The following is a 13,507-nucleotide window of genomic DNA, read 5'->3' on the forward strand; positions in this document are numbered from 1 at the left end:
GACTACATTCTTTTGGAATGGGTATTGGTGACCAGTCAGGGAGACTACAAAGTAGTAATTTAGAAAGGTGCATAGGTAAAATCTAAACATCTATTTCTTTTCCAAGAAATAGGACCCTATAAAATGCATCTGACCATGTATATATTCAAATATTTTAATTAGTTCTTCCATCCTATAAGTCTCCTCAAAAGAAAAGAAAAAATATGTGGGAAAGGAGTTATGCACTAAAATGACCATCAGGAACCATTTATAATAGCAAAAAACTGAAAGTCACTGGATTGCAGAGACATCATAGATGTATATATTAAGTCCAGCAGTGCTTTATAGAAACTAACATTAGTAGACATGAAAATTATGTAGCAATGTGAAAAATATATCATTAATGAAAAGGGAAAATCAGAATTACAATATACATGGACTTAAAGCAATACAGAAAGATCCTGGGTAATAGACCAAGAGAAAATGAAATAAAATGTTAGGAGAAAAGAAAAAAAAAACACCATGATTCTATTTTACAAATTTTTATAGCATCTTATATCTTTTATTAAATGCTTTAAGAAGCTAATAAAGTATATTCTTTAAAATTATTAGCTCCTCTTATGCAAGCAGAAAGTGAGGAACATATATCCTTATACTAAATCTATAAACTTTTCTATTTATAGCCCCAAATTCCTGTTTTCCCTCCCCTTGCCCCAACACACACACACACACACACACACACACACACACACGAAAATACATACACATATATGCACACACATACATACATTAGCACATACACACACAATGCAAACACACGCATACTCTCTCTTACACACACACATACACACACACGAACAAAATTCCTATGAATAGAGAAGATAGGTGCTGCAGATATTTATGTATTTTTCTCGTCATTGTGTGAATTTATAGCAGGTTACCATTTAGTTGGTATATTTTATTCCTTCACATCCCTTTCTTCAGAGAACAGTATATCCTTTTATCACTCTTCCTGACAATAGAATTATAGCCATCTGCATTGTGACACCACTTATACATTTACATGCACAAATAAATAGAAGTGTATAACATCCCAGATATTTTCTTACCATCAGATCTTGAATAATCTTTGAAAAAATCAGTAGATTATGAATACTTGATCCATTGTTTAAATGCCCCCGGTAAAAAGTTAATTTTTTAACCTTTTTAAGTATTTTTCATGGAAAATGTCATACTAACTGCCTTAGTCTTTTTGTGATGCTATGACAAAATGTTTGAGATTGGGTAATTTATAAATGATAAAAATTTATTTCTCACAGTTCTGGAAGCTGAAAATTACAACATAAAGACAACATCAGAGTTTAAATTGTAATTTACTCTTGGTGTGGTATATTGTATGGATTTGGGCAAAATTGTAATGAATTCTGTTTACTATCATAGAGAATAGTTTCAGTGGCCTAAAATTCCCCTTTGCTCCACCTATTCATTCCTCTTTCTATAATCCCTGAAAATCACTGATCTTTCTAAATTTGCCTCTTCTAGAAGCTCATATAATTAGAATTTTTAGTATGTGGGGTTTTCAAACTAGCATACTACTTATTAATATGCATTAAAATCCCTTTCACATATTTTATGGATTGATATCTGATTTATTTTTAGAAGTGAACAATATTCCATTGTTTGGATGAACCACAGTTTATCAGCTCACTTGCTGAACACTTTTGATTGCATCCATGCTAGGCAATTATGAATAAAACCACTGTGAACATCTTTGTAAAGGTTTTGTGTGGACATAAATTTATAAACCCTCTGGGTAAATACCAAGGAGTGTGATCATTGTGTCATATGTTAAGTGTAGCTTTTGTTTTGGAATAAACCATCAAACCATCTCTACAAGTGGTTGTACTATTTTGCATTCTCACTTGTACTGAATAAAATTTTCTGAGGTTCCACATTGTTACCACCAACTGGTATTATCAGTGTTCTGCGTTTTGTTATCTGTATATTTTCATTGGTGAAATATTTTTAAAGCCCTTAATCCATGTTTAAAATTTTTTTTCTAATTGTTGCATTTAAGAGTTTCTTTGTATATTTTTGGTAACAGTCCTTTATTAGATATGTGTTCTGCAAACATTTTCTTCAGTGTAGCTTATCAGTTCTTTCTTCAATGTATTATGCTTTTGGTGTTCTATCTAAAAAGTCATTAACAAACCCAAATTTGTGCTCTTTATGTATCCTGGAGGTTAATGCTCTATTTTTCTCCCACTTGGTAAGCTCTCTCTTCATGTTCTTAATTGTTTCCTTTGTTGTGAAGAAGCTTTTTTAGTTTGATACCATACCATTTATTGATTTTTCATCTTACTTCTTGTGCTTTAGGAGTCTTGTTTAGGAATTCAGTTCCTATGCTGACATGATGTATATTTGGGCCTACTTTTTCTTCTAGCATTGCAGAGAGTCTCTCATCTAAGGTCTAGGTCCTTGATCCACTTTGAGTTTTGTGCAAGATGAGAAATATGGATCTAATTTCTTTTTCTTGCATATGGATTTCCGTTTTTCCCAGCACTATTTGTTGAAGAGGCTATCTTTTCTCAATGTATGTTTATGGAGCCTTTGTCTAGTTATGAGATAACTGTATTTACTTGGGTTTGTCTTTGTGTCTTCTTTTCTGCACCATTGGCCTTCACTTATATTTTGGTGCTGATAGCATGCTATTTTTGTTGCTAGAGCTCTGTATTATAATTTAAAGTCTGGTATTATGATGCCTCCAGCTTCACTTTCCTCACAAAGGATTGTTTTGGATATTCTGGTCCTTTTATTTTTCCAAATGAATTTCATAACTACTTTTTCTATTTCTATAATGAACGTCATTGGAAAATTAATAGGAATTGCACTAAATCTGTATAGCACTTTTGGTAGTATGGCTATTTTGACAATATTAATTCTGCCTATCCAAGAACATGGGAGATTTTTCCATCTTCTAAGGTCTTCTTCAATGGCTTTTTTTTTTTTTGATGTTCTGTAGTTTTCAAGAAACTTAATGCAAGGAACTGGACACTTCACAGAAGAAGAAATACAATCAGTCAACAATATATGAAAAAAAAATGTTCAACATCTCAAGCAACTGGAGAAATGTAACTGAAAACAACTCTGAGGTTTCATCTCACTCCAGTCATGATGGCAATTATCAAGAATACAAGTGATGGGCTGGGGATGTGGCTCAAGTGGTGGCGAGTTCGCCTGGCATGCTTGCGGTCCTGGGTTTGATCCTCATCACCACATACAAAGATGTTGTGTCCTCCGAGAACTAAAAAAAAAATAAATATTAAAAAAAAACTCTCTCTCTCTCTCTCTCACTGTCACTCTCTCTTTAAAAAAAAAGAATACAAGTGACAATAAATGTTGGCGAGGGTGTGGGGAAAAAGGTACACTCATTCATTGCTGGTAGGACTGCAAAGTGGATGACCATTCTGGAAAGCAATATGGAGATTCCTCAGAAAACTGGGAATAGAACCACCAAATGACACAGTTATCTCACTCCTGGGCATATACCCAAAGGACTTAAAATCAGCATGCTATAGAGATGTGGCAACAGCTGTGTTTATAGCAGCTCAGTTCACAATACTAACCTATGGAACTAACTTACATGTCCTTAATCAGATGCATGGATAAAGAAAATAGAATATTACTCAGCCATAAAGAAAAAAAATGAAATTATGGTATTTGCCAGTAAATGGATGGAGCTGGAGACTATTATGCTAAGTGAAGTAAGCCAATCCCCAAAGTACCAAAGGCCAAATGTTCTCTCTGATATGTGGATGCTAACACACAATAATGGGAGAGAGGTGGTGCGGAGGATAGGAGTATTTTGGATTAGACAGAGGGGAATGAAGGAAAGGGGGATGGGATGGGAATAGGAAAGACAGTAGAATGAATCAAACATTACTTTCCTATGGTTATCTATGAATACAAGACCAGTGTAACAACATACCATGTACAACCCCAAGAATGGGAAGTTATATTACATGTATGTGTATTATTATGACAAAATGCATTCTATTGTTATGTATAACTAAAAAAAATTTTAAAAGATATATGAATTTGGAAATATTTTCTGTACTGTGCCTCCTGCATAAAAAAAAAAAAACCAAAACCAAGTTTGTATAGATTTTTTAGAGTTTTAAAGATTCATGGTTTACATTTAAGTTTGTGATCCATTTTGATTGGATTTTTTTGAGAGGGGCTTAAGTTGTGTATCATTTTACATCGTTTTGCATGTGAACATCCAGTTGTTCCAGCACTTTGTTGAAGATATTATCTTTTCCTACATTGTATTGCTTTTGCTCTTTGTCAAAGATCATTTTAATATATTGATGTGAGTTTATTTCTAAGTTCTCCATTCTGTTCTATTGCTCTGTTTGTCTATGCTTTTACAAATACCACAGTTTTGATTACAGTTACTCCTGATTCTGGGTTATATCCACAAAATAGTTCAATTGGATTTTTATTGAAATTGCATTGAATCTTTGGATCAAGTTTGTAAGAACTGACATATGGAAAATATTGAGACTCTCCATCCATGAGTGTGAAATTCCTTTCTGTTTATTTAGCTATCTTTTGTTTAATTTCCTTTTTATTGTACATATTTAAGGTTTATAAAATGGTGTTCTAATATACCTATATATAGTGAAATGGCTATTACTTTGCAGCAAATCAACATATTCGTTGTCTTACAGTTATTTTTGTCTGTGTGTGGTACAAGCACCTAGCCCATACTCACAGCCAGTTTACAAAATACAATATTATTAATAGAAGTGCTCATGTTGTGCATTAAATCTGTAGATTTATTCATCTTACATAAGAGCCTTCTCCATTTCTCTTTCTCCCTCTTCCCATCCATTTCTGATAACTATCATTTTACTCCATATTTCTACATATTTAACATTTTTCTTTTAAAAAATTCTACAAATAAGTGAGATCATACAGAAATTTCTTTATATATCTGGTTTATCTTACTTTATTGCTAGCATTCAAACTTGGCTTGACACATGCAAATCAATCAATATGATATAACACATAAATAGAATGAAAGATAAAAACCACATGGTCATCTCAATAGATGTAAAAAAATTTGACAAAGTTTAACAAACGTTTTTGATAAAAATTCTAAATATTTTAATATAGAAGAAAATTTCCCTGACAAAACATAGACCATATGAAAAGCTTGCAACTACACGATAATAACAGGGGAAATTTTATGTTTTTACTTTAATTCAATTTTTAAATTTCTCTTTATATTTCTTCTTCAATTATGTTATTTAGAAGCATGTTGCATAATCTTCAAGTATCTTGGGATTTTACAGTTATATTCCTGTTACAGAATTCTAGTTGAATTCCACCGTGGTCTGAGTGCAGACATACAATTGTATGATTTCTATTCTCTTAAATTTGTTCAGCTATATTTTATAGCCCAGAATATGATATATTCTGGTAAATGATCCATGTCAGCTTGAGAAGAATGTGTGTTGTGCTGTTGTCATATGAAGTAGTCTACAGATGTCCATTATATCCCATTGATAGTGCTCCTGAGTTTAACTATGTCCCTTACTGTTTTTCTCTGTGTTGGATTTGACCATTTTTGATGGGGAAGGTGTTAAAAGTCTCCAACTATAATAGCAGATTCACCTATTTCTTCTCGCAATTTTATCAATTTTTGCTTTACATATCTTGATATTCTGTTGTTAATCACATACATGCTATGTCTTCTTGGAAAAATGATGCTTTCATGTCCCACTTTATCCCTGATAAATTTGATCACTCCAAAGTCAGCTCACTCTGAGATTAATTAGCTATTGCTATATCCTTTTAATTAATATTAGCATGGTATATCTTTGTCCATGCTTTCACTTTGAATCTGTGTGTGTGTGTGTGTGTGTGTGTGTGTGTGCGTGTGTGTGTATAGCATTTCTTGTGGGTAAAATAAAGTGTAACCTTATTTTTTTAATCCACACTGACAATATCTGCTTTTAATTAGTTTATTTAGAACCTTGACATTCGAAATAATTTTGACATAGTTAGCTTAAAATTTACTATATGTATATAGTGTGGTGTATATACAAACACACACAGAGACAGATGTGTATACAATAAATATACATAATTAAATGCTTTGTTCCTATTACTATTTGAGGGTACTCTTGTCTGCTAAACATCAATTAAGACTAAGAAGTCCATTTTTTTTTCAGGCTTCTTCCTTCTTTGGTACTCTTCCTTTCTTTCATAAATCTGAATTTCTGATATATATCCTCTGCCTTTATCTGAAAAACTTCAAACATTTCTTGCAGTGCAGGTCTACCAGCAAAATAATTCCCCCAATGTTTGTTCATTTGAGAAAAATCTTTATTTCTTCTTCACTTTTGAAAAAATAATTTCACAGAACACAGAATCCTAGTTTTTCTTTCTTTCCCCGCCCCCTTTCAGCATTTTAAATATTTCATTCCACTTTCTTCTTCCTTGCCCGACTCCTGAGAAGTCAGATAGAATGCTTACCTTTGCTCCTCTGTAGGTACTGTGTTCTTTGCCCTCTGGCCCATTTCAGGATCTTTTCTTTAACTTTTATTTTCTGTAGTTTTGGAATGAAATGCTCAGGTGTAGTTTGTCTGGCATTTATCTTACTTGTCGCCCTCTGGATATATGGTTTGGTTTCTGGCATTGACTTGCAGAAATTATTAAGTCATTGTTTCTAATATTTTTTATGACCCTGTTCTGTCTTTTTATTCTCTTCCTCTGTTCCTATTATGTGCATGGTGAACCTCCTGTGGTTGTCCCACAGTTCTGGAACATTCTTTTTTTTTAAATTCTGGGTATTTGCAGATTTTTCTTTTCACTTTTCAGTTTGGGATGTTCCTATTGAGATATCCTCAAGGTCAGAAATTCTTTACTCAGCCATGTTCAGTCTATCACATTTTTTATTTCTGTTCCAGTAGCATTTCTTTCCAGTTGTTTTTTGAAATTTCCAATTTTTTTCTTCTTACATTGGCCATCTATTCCATTTGGTCCACTAAGATCCTTAACATGGTATCCATGGTGATTTTAAATTCCTGCATATCTGAGTCGGGTTTTGATACTTGTTCTGTTCCTTCAAACTGTGTGTTTTTCCTGTCAATAGCTGACCATGTTATATAGGGTAAGAGAACTGCTATAAATAGACCTTCAGAAATAGGATAGTAAGGTATGAGGGGAGAGAGTTATTTTGCAGACATATAAATTTTCAGTTTTATAATGACTCTGTATCTCTGGATTGTGAACTTCACACATGCTTCTCACTCTCTTTGCTCCCTTGAGTGGGACAGGGTGACCAAGGTGACAAGCATCTGTATTTCCCTTCTCCAACATGGAAAGCTGAGGGGACTGGAGTTGGGTCTTTTCCTTTCCCAGGCCATTTAGTTTCTGATAAAGCCCCAATGGGTTAGTTAGGCTCTGGTAGAAACATTTCCTCTTTGGAGCAAACCTTACTGATAAGAAGAGAGCGTATTTTCATCCTGGTTTCTTTTCCTTTGACACTACTGGAAGGATAAAGATGTTTCTCCAATACTCACTGAAAGAACCTGGTGAGCCCTTAGAGACAGAACTCACAAACTTGTAGGCACATCCCTGTGACTGGACTGTCCTGGAGTTTTTAAAAGCTTGAAGAACTTTTCACAGAGAACCTTCGACTTAAGTTTTCTTAGCCCAGCACTGGTTCCCATGGAGGTTACTGGCCATGGGTTTCTGCTCCAGTAAGCTATATTTTCTGCATTTGCCTGTCTGTCTTAGGAATAAATGGTGACTTTCAAGCTTTTTTATGCAAGTCTGGGAATCAAGGTGAGTATCCCAAGCTTTTAATTAAACAACAACAGCAACAATAACAACAACAACAACAACAAAAAAAAAACAGTAACAACTGAAAACTAAAATCTAGTACTGCAAACAGCATATTCTTTATCAGAACTATAATACACAGGGACATTTTGTTAACTGCACTACTCACTTTTCGATTGATGCTGTAAATAGTTGGCCAGCATCCTGTAGCTGCATGGTCCCTCCAGTTCATTCCTTTCATCACCCCTTACCAGTGCAGCCTATCATTTTCACAGACTTTTCTCCAGTGATGCCAGCAGTGCATACTGCTTTTTTTTTTCTTCTAAGACATTAATTGGCATAATAGGTTCAATAAGATCTAATCTGTTGGGATCACATGTGAATTTTGAGCTCTCCGTCAGCAGAGATTATCTAATATTTCTTTAATAGCTTTCCAATACCAAAACCAGTACAAGCCCAAAACAGAAACTTAATAAACGCAAATTAATTGATTGCAAGATCTTCTAGGAAAACTATTATACATCATAGAAAGGGATCTTCAAAAAAAAAGAACTTTTGGAAACATTTTGTAAAAAGCAGTAAGCATATTCCTGACAGTAAATTGGAATGCAGTGTACTAGGTGGCTATCCAGAAAATGAGCAAGGGCAGCTACCCAGTATCTATGCTGATGAAAATTTAAACTAAAGTTCATTTGCTCCAGTCTGTAGAGAAGCCAAAATGAAATGATTTGCACTTGTATGAATATTCAATTTTGTGATCTTCTGGTCCAACCATGATGCAAATTACTGACAGTTTTAGAAATGATTTAAAGAGTATGCATGTCAAAATTCCTAGAATAAATCAAATGCAGGGATAAGGAAAAAAATAAGATTATAAATGCTGCATGTTGTTTTCACACAGTTGTTTTTTATTTGCAGACCTCTGAATCTTGAATACGATTTCCCATATACAGGTGGGAAAACAAAAATTTAGAGAGGAGTGATTTGTTTAAGATGAGTGATGCAGTGGGAGGAAGCACTGTAATTCAATATTTCATCAGTCTTAAGAAATTTTTTTTGGAAAAGAAAAGTGAGAGAGTGTTATACATCTGGGTGCTTCTCTTTTATGTTAACTTAGTAGTCTATGCTGATCCAGTTTTAGGTGGAATGGAATATGCTGAGTAGATAATAACTAATAAAAAGAAGTGAAAAGTCTTTTGTTGCATGTGCAATGATGCACATTGGTACACACTAATACAGTCAGGCACTCACAAAAAAAAAAAAAACTCATTAAAACAAATGAGAAGTGGCTAAGATTTATCATTCCATAAATACAGCTTTCCAATTAGCTACTGACTTTAAGAAAATAAATGGATATGAAGTTCTGCATTGATCTCTGGAACATCAGCACTGCATTCCAAACATATGCCAAGCTGGACATGAAGAAGAAGAGGAGGGGACAGATAGAAACTCAGCCAGGGCTTAACAGAATCTGTTTCCCTATGGTAAGCTACAGTTGTTTACAGCTCTATGCAGGTGTGCCCTTTCTACCAACAGATGAGTAAGCAGAGTAAGCAAAACCTGTCCTGCATCTCCAGCTTCCATAAATGTCCTACTGCCCAGAGCATTAAACCTGTTCATACAGGAAAGGAAGGTTCCCTTGAGTTAGCAGGAATCATTTTGTTGGAGATAGTGTAACTACCAGTAAATATGAGTCCTTACAATTGGAACTTTTCATCTTCTCTGAGCTCCTATTTCCAATGGTTATATATTGAGACATCTCCTGTGCAGTCAAATGCTTAACCATTCTCTCACCACAGTGAAGACTTTACTCCTTGAGAGTCTTTCCCTCAGAACAGGCATAAGAAATGGATGAAAAGGAACCACTCTTTCTTGCCCTCCCCTTGTTAACTCCAGGTTCCTCATAAAATCAACATTTCTTCCATCAACTTTTGCTCCAGCCCTATGGAGTTTTGAATTCTAAATAAGAAAGCCTTTGTCAGGATTTCTTTTCAGTTTAACAAAAGAAACCCAGGAGTCAGTTCAGCAATGACAAATACATATTTTATGGCTTTTAATTGCTTTTTGGTTTATTAATCCACTTATTCATTTAATGGACTTCAAATATATTTTACTGAGCACTTTGCTAACTCCTGAAGATGGGGACATAAAAGACAGATAGTAGGTTCTCTCTCATGTAGATATCATGTCAAGGAGACACGGTCTATAATCAAGGTTAAAACAAGAAATATTCAAGAAGAGCAAAACAGTGAGTCCACAGGACAGAGGCTGCCCTCACTTGTAGAATTCTTTCTTCTCTGTTCCATTTGTTCCTATCTCTTTTATACCTCACAAAAAGAAAGAAAAGAAAAAGTCTGTCTCCACCTTATACATGGGAATGAGAATAAACTCTTTAACATTGCACATCTACTAAATGCCACAAGTGGAATCCGAATATGAAAATGCGTTACTCCAAATTCATTGCCATTTCCATTACTTCATGCTGTTCCCTAACTAAAGTAGTATACTATTACTTTTCTCCCTCCTTTCATCCTTGACACATGCCATCTTATTCTTTCTAGTTATCTGTCAAATCTTTTCTAGTTAAGTTGCTTCTGATCAGGAGTAGAAGAATGATTGCCCTGAGGAAAAGTAGAGGAGAATAAAGCTTAAATAGTAAGATATAGATAGAAAACTAACCCCAGGCATCCAGCATTTATTTTCATCAAGTTTAACTATTTCCTCACATGAACAGATACTTGTCTTTACATTTCTTATTTAGAACTGTTCTCATCCATCTCTTGTGGGAGTGTGTCACCTGTTTATTAGCACAATACTCTCTGACACTCAAAAGCTTAAGGTGATCACTTAGCTCCAATCTTGGTGTATCAATGATTGAAAGACTCAGCTGGGCCCCCTCTCATGATTGGAAGATTGTGAAGGGTCACCTGGCTGAAAGCAACCTCATCTGGGATGTCAGGCATGTCCAGGGTGTCCTCCTAATTCATCCTCTGATAAACTAACCTGGTATGTTCTCATGGCTAAGGCAGAGAAGCACGCACAGAAGCAGAAAGCTGCAAGTACCTTTTCTACCTCAGGCTTCATTGCATCTGTTCCCATCCTATTCATCAAAGCAAGCCACATGGCCACATTCTGAATCCAGAGTGTGGAAAAACTCCACCCCTTGATTGAAGGAGCTACAAAGTCAATGCAAAGGTCATGGGATGCAGAAAAGAGAGAATTGTGACCATAAAAATTTTCTACTAGAAAGGCCAAAGTGAACTTCTAATCAGCAAGGTACATAATCTAGGTTTCATATTCCGGTTTAACTAAACAAGCATCCCTTTTCTGTGCTCACACAGGTTGAAAAAAAAAAAAAACAACGTAAAGGGATGACTATGAACTTGTCTTTCTACTGATCAGCCTCACCTTGACATTCCCACCAAAGTATTGATTTATTATCATGGAACAATTTTTTTCTTAGGGAAAAAAACAGTTTAGCATTCAAGCTTTTGAGATTCTTTAACTACAATATCTCTTACAAGATAATATAATATAAATAAGAATATATAAAATATTAAAAATAATATTTACAGCTTATTCAATAATGACTATATGCCAACGTCTACATTAAGTTACATTTTTTTCTCTTTTTATTTTATTTGTACAGTACTGGGGATTGAACCCAGGGTCTCCTGCATGCTACACAAGCACTCTACCACTAAACTACATTTCAAGCCTCATTTCCACATTTGGTGAAGAATACATTACTATTTCAATTATATAGAAAAGAAACTGAGAATCAAAGCTGCATTTGAACTCAAACCTCCCTCATTTTCCAAAGTACTTTTCCCATCAGTGGACTTTCTTTTTATCTGACCTCACCAAATTTCCTCACATGTTAATTTGAGTATCATCATCTGTTTTTCTTCAATTTGTCTACCCCTCTTCTTATCAAACCCATATAAAAAATTCCCAGACTGTTTCTAGACAAGTACTATTTCTGATGATTCCTCTTTCTGTATTCAGTCCAAGAACAGTTCACTATTCTCTGGGCTTGAGTTCCAGACTTAACAAGGCATTTTTATCCCTTCAAAAAAATAGAGCATTAGAGTCAAGTCAGGCGTGGTGGTGCACACCTGTAATGCCAGCAGCTGGGGAGGCTGAGGCAGGAGGACTGTGAGTTCAAAGCCATTCTCAGCAAAAGTTAGGTTCTAAGCAACTCATTGAGACCCTGTCTCTAAATAAAATACAAAATAGGGCTGGGGCTGGGGCCCAGTGGTCAAGTGCCCCTGAATTCAATCCCTAGTACCCCTTCCCCAAAATAGAACATCTTATCTACCAATCTTTTTGGTCCTTATGCTCCAAATGAACCCTATGCATTAGGATTATTTTTAAGCTCCATACCACCCACCATCTCATCAGGATCTCCTTGACTTTTTATTTACGTATTTCTTCCTCCTTGAGGAATGGTGTTTTTTTGTTTTTTTTTTTAATCAAAGATCTTTCTAGATTGTGTCACAAAACACATTTCACCAGGAAAGGTCTGATCCATTTTTATGCGTACACTAGGCACCTTTCATAGGAAATCAGTTTGATTCTTGACTAGAAGCACTTACCGGGTATTGATAAACAGCCAAGGTCAATAATGTTTCAATCTATGTTGGAATATTCTGTTCCTCTACAAAGAGCATGGGAGTGGGGCAGAGGCAAAAAAGTTCCAATCAATCATCCCTTCATATGTAGTTGGGTGGGGCAAAACAGAATGGTTTTGTTTTTTTATGGACCACTTTATTCAAATATATAAGGCCCAGTAGTCTGTCACCCTTTCCCAAAATGAGTCAGACAGGGAAGAGTCAAAGTATATCTCTAATAGGATACCAAATTAGCACATGGAAAAAAACAAACATGTCCTGCTCATTATGAATTGTTAATGGTCTGTTTACTGCTGAAGCTGTCACAGAAAACAAGAGAGTCTGGTAAGTCAATAATTTATTTCAGACTGTGGAATTAATTAGAAAGACAATTAAATAATTGTGGGAAAGCAAAAAAAAAAATGTGTTTGGATGTTTTGTTTTTAAAACTCAAGGATGACTTACATGGTGCTCGGATACTGCCTGAGGGGAAAGAAGAAGTTAGAGTCAGAAAGTGAATGAACTTTCTAGATATTTCCTCATTTTAAGATGTTAGTAAACTCTCCTTTATATCAACTCTTTCAAAGAATCTCAGTAAAACTGTCTAAGAATACTTAAACGATTTTACATTTCATGTACAATCTGGTAAGAAAATATGCTCTGGCCTGGATTTATTTTTGTTCCACTTTAAGGTTATTCTATGAATAAGTGATCTTTCACTTTTGCATCTGTCACATGAATATCAACAGTGGATCCAAGAGAAAAGAAATATTATCATAAGTGTGGTGTGGTGTGTGTGTGTGTGTAGGGGATCATAAGTTTTTTGTTTGTTTGTGTTATTTTTTAATATTTTTTTAGTTGTTGATAGATCTTTATTTAATTCACTTATTTATATGTGGTGCTGAGAATCAAACCCAGTGCCTCACATATGTCAGGCAAGCACTTTACCACTGAGCCACAATCCCAGCCCCATAAATATGTTTTAGAGCAACTGTTTTTATAGAGGTTTATGTCACTTCATAAACTATTTTTTTTCAGAAGTAATAATGTTTAAACAG

The sequence above is a fragment of the Callospermophilus lateralis genome, chromosome 4 (genome assembly GCF_048772815.1).
Source record: "Callospermophilus lateralis isolate mCalLat2 chromosome 4, mCalLat2.hap1, whole genome shotgun sequence".
Lineage (NCBI taxonomy): Eukaryota > Metazoa > Chordata > Mammalia > Rodentia > Sciuridae > Callospermophilus > Callospermophilus lateralis.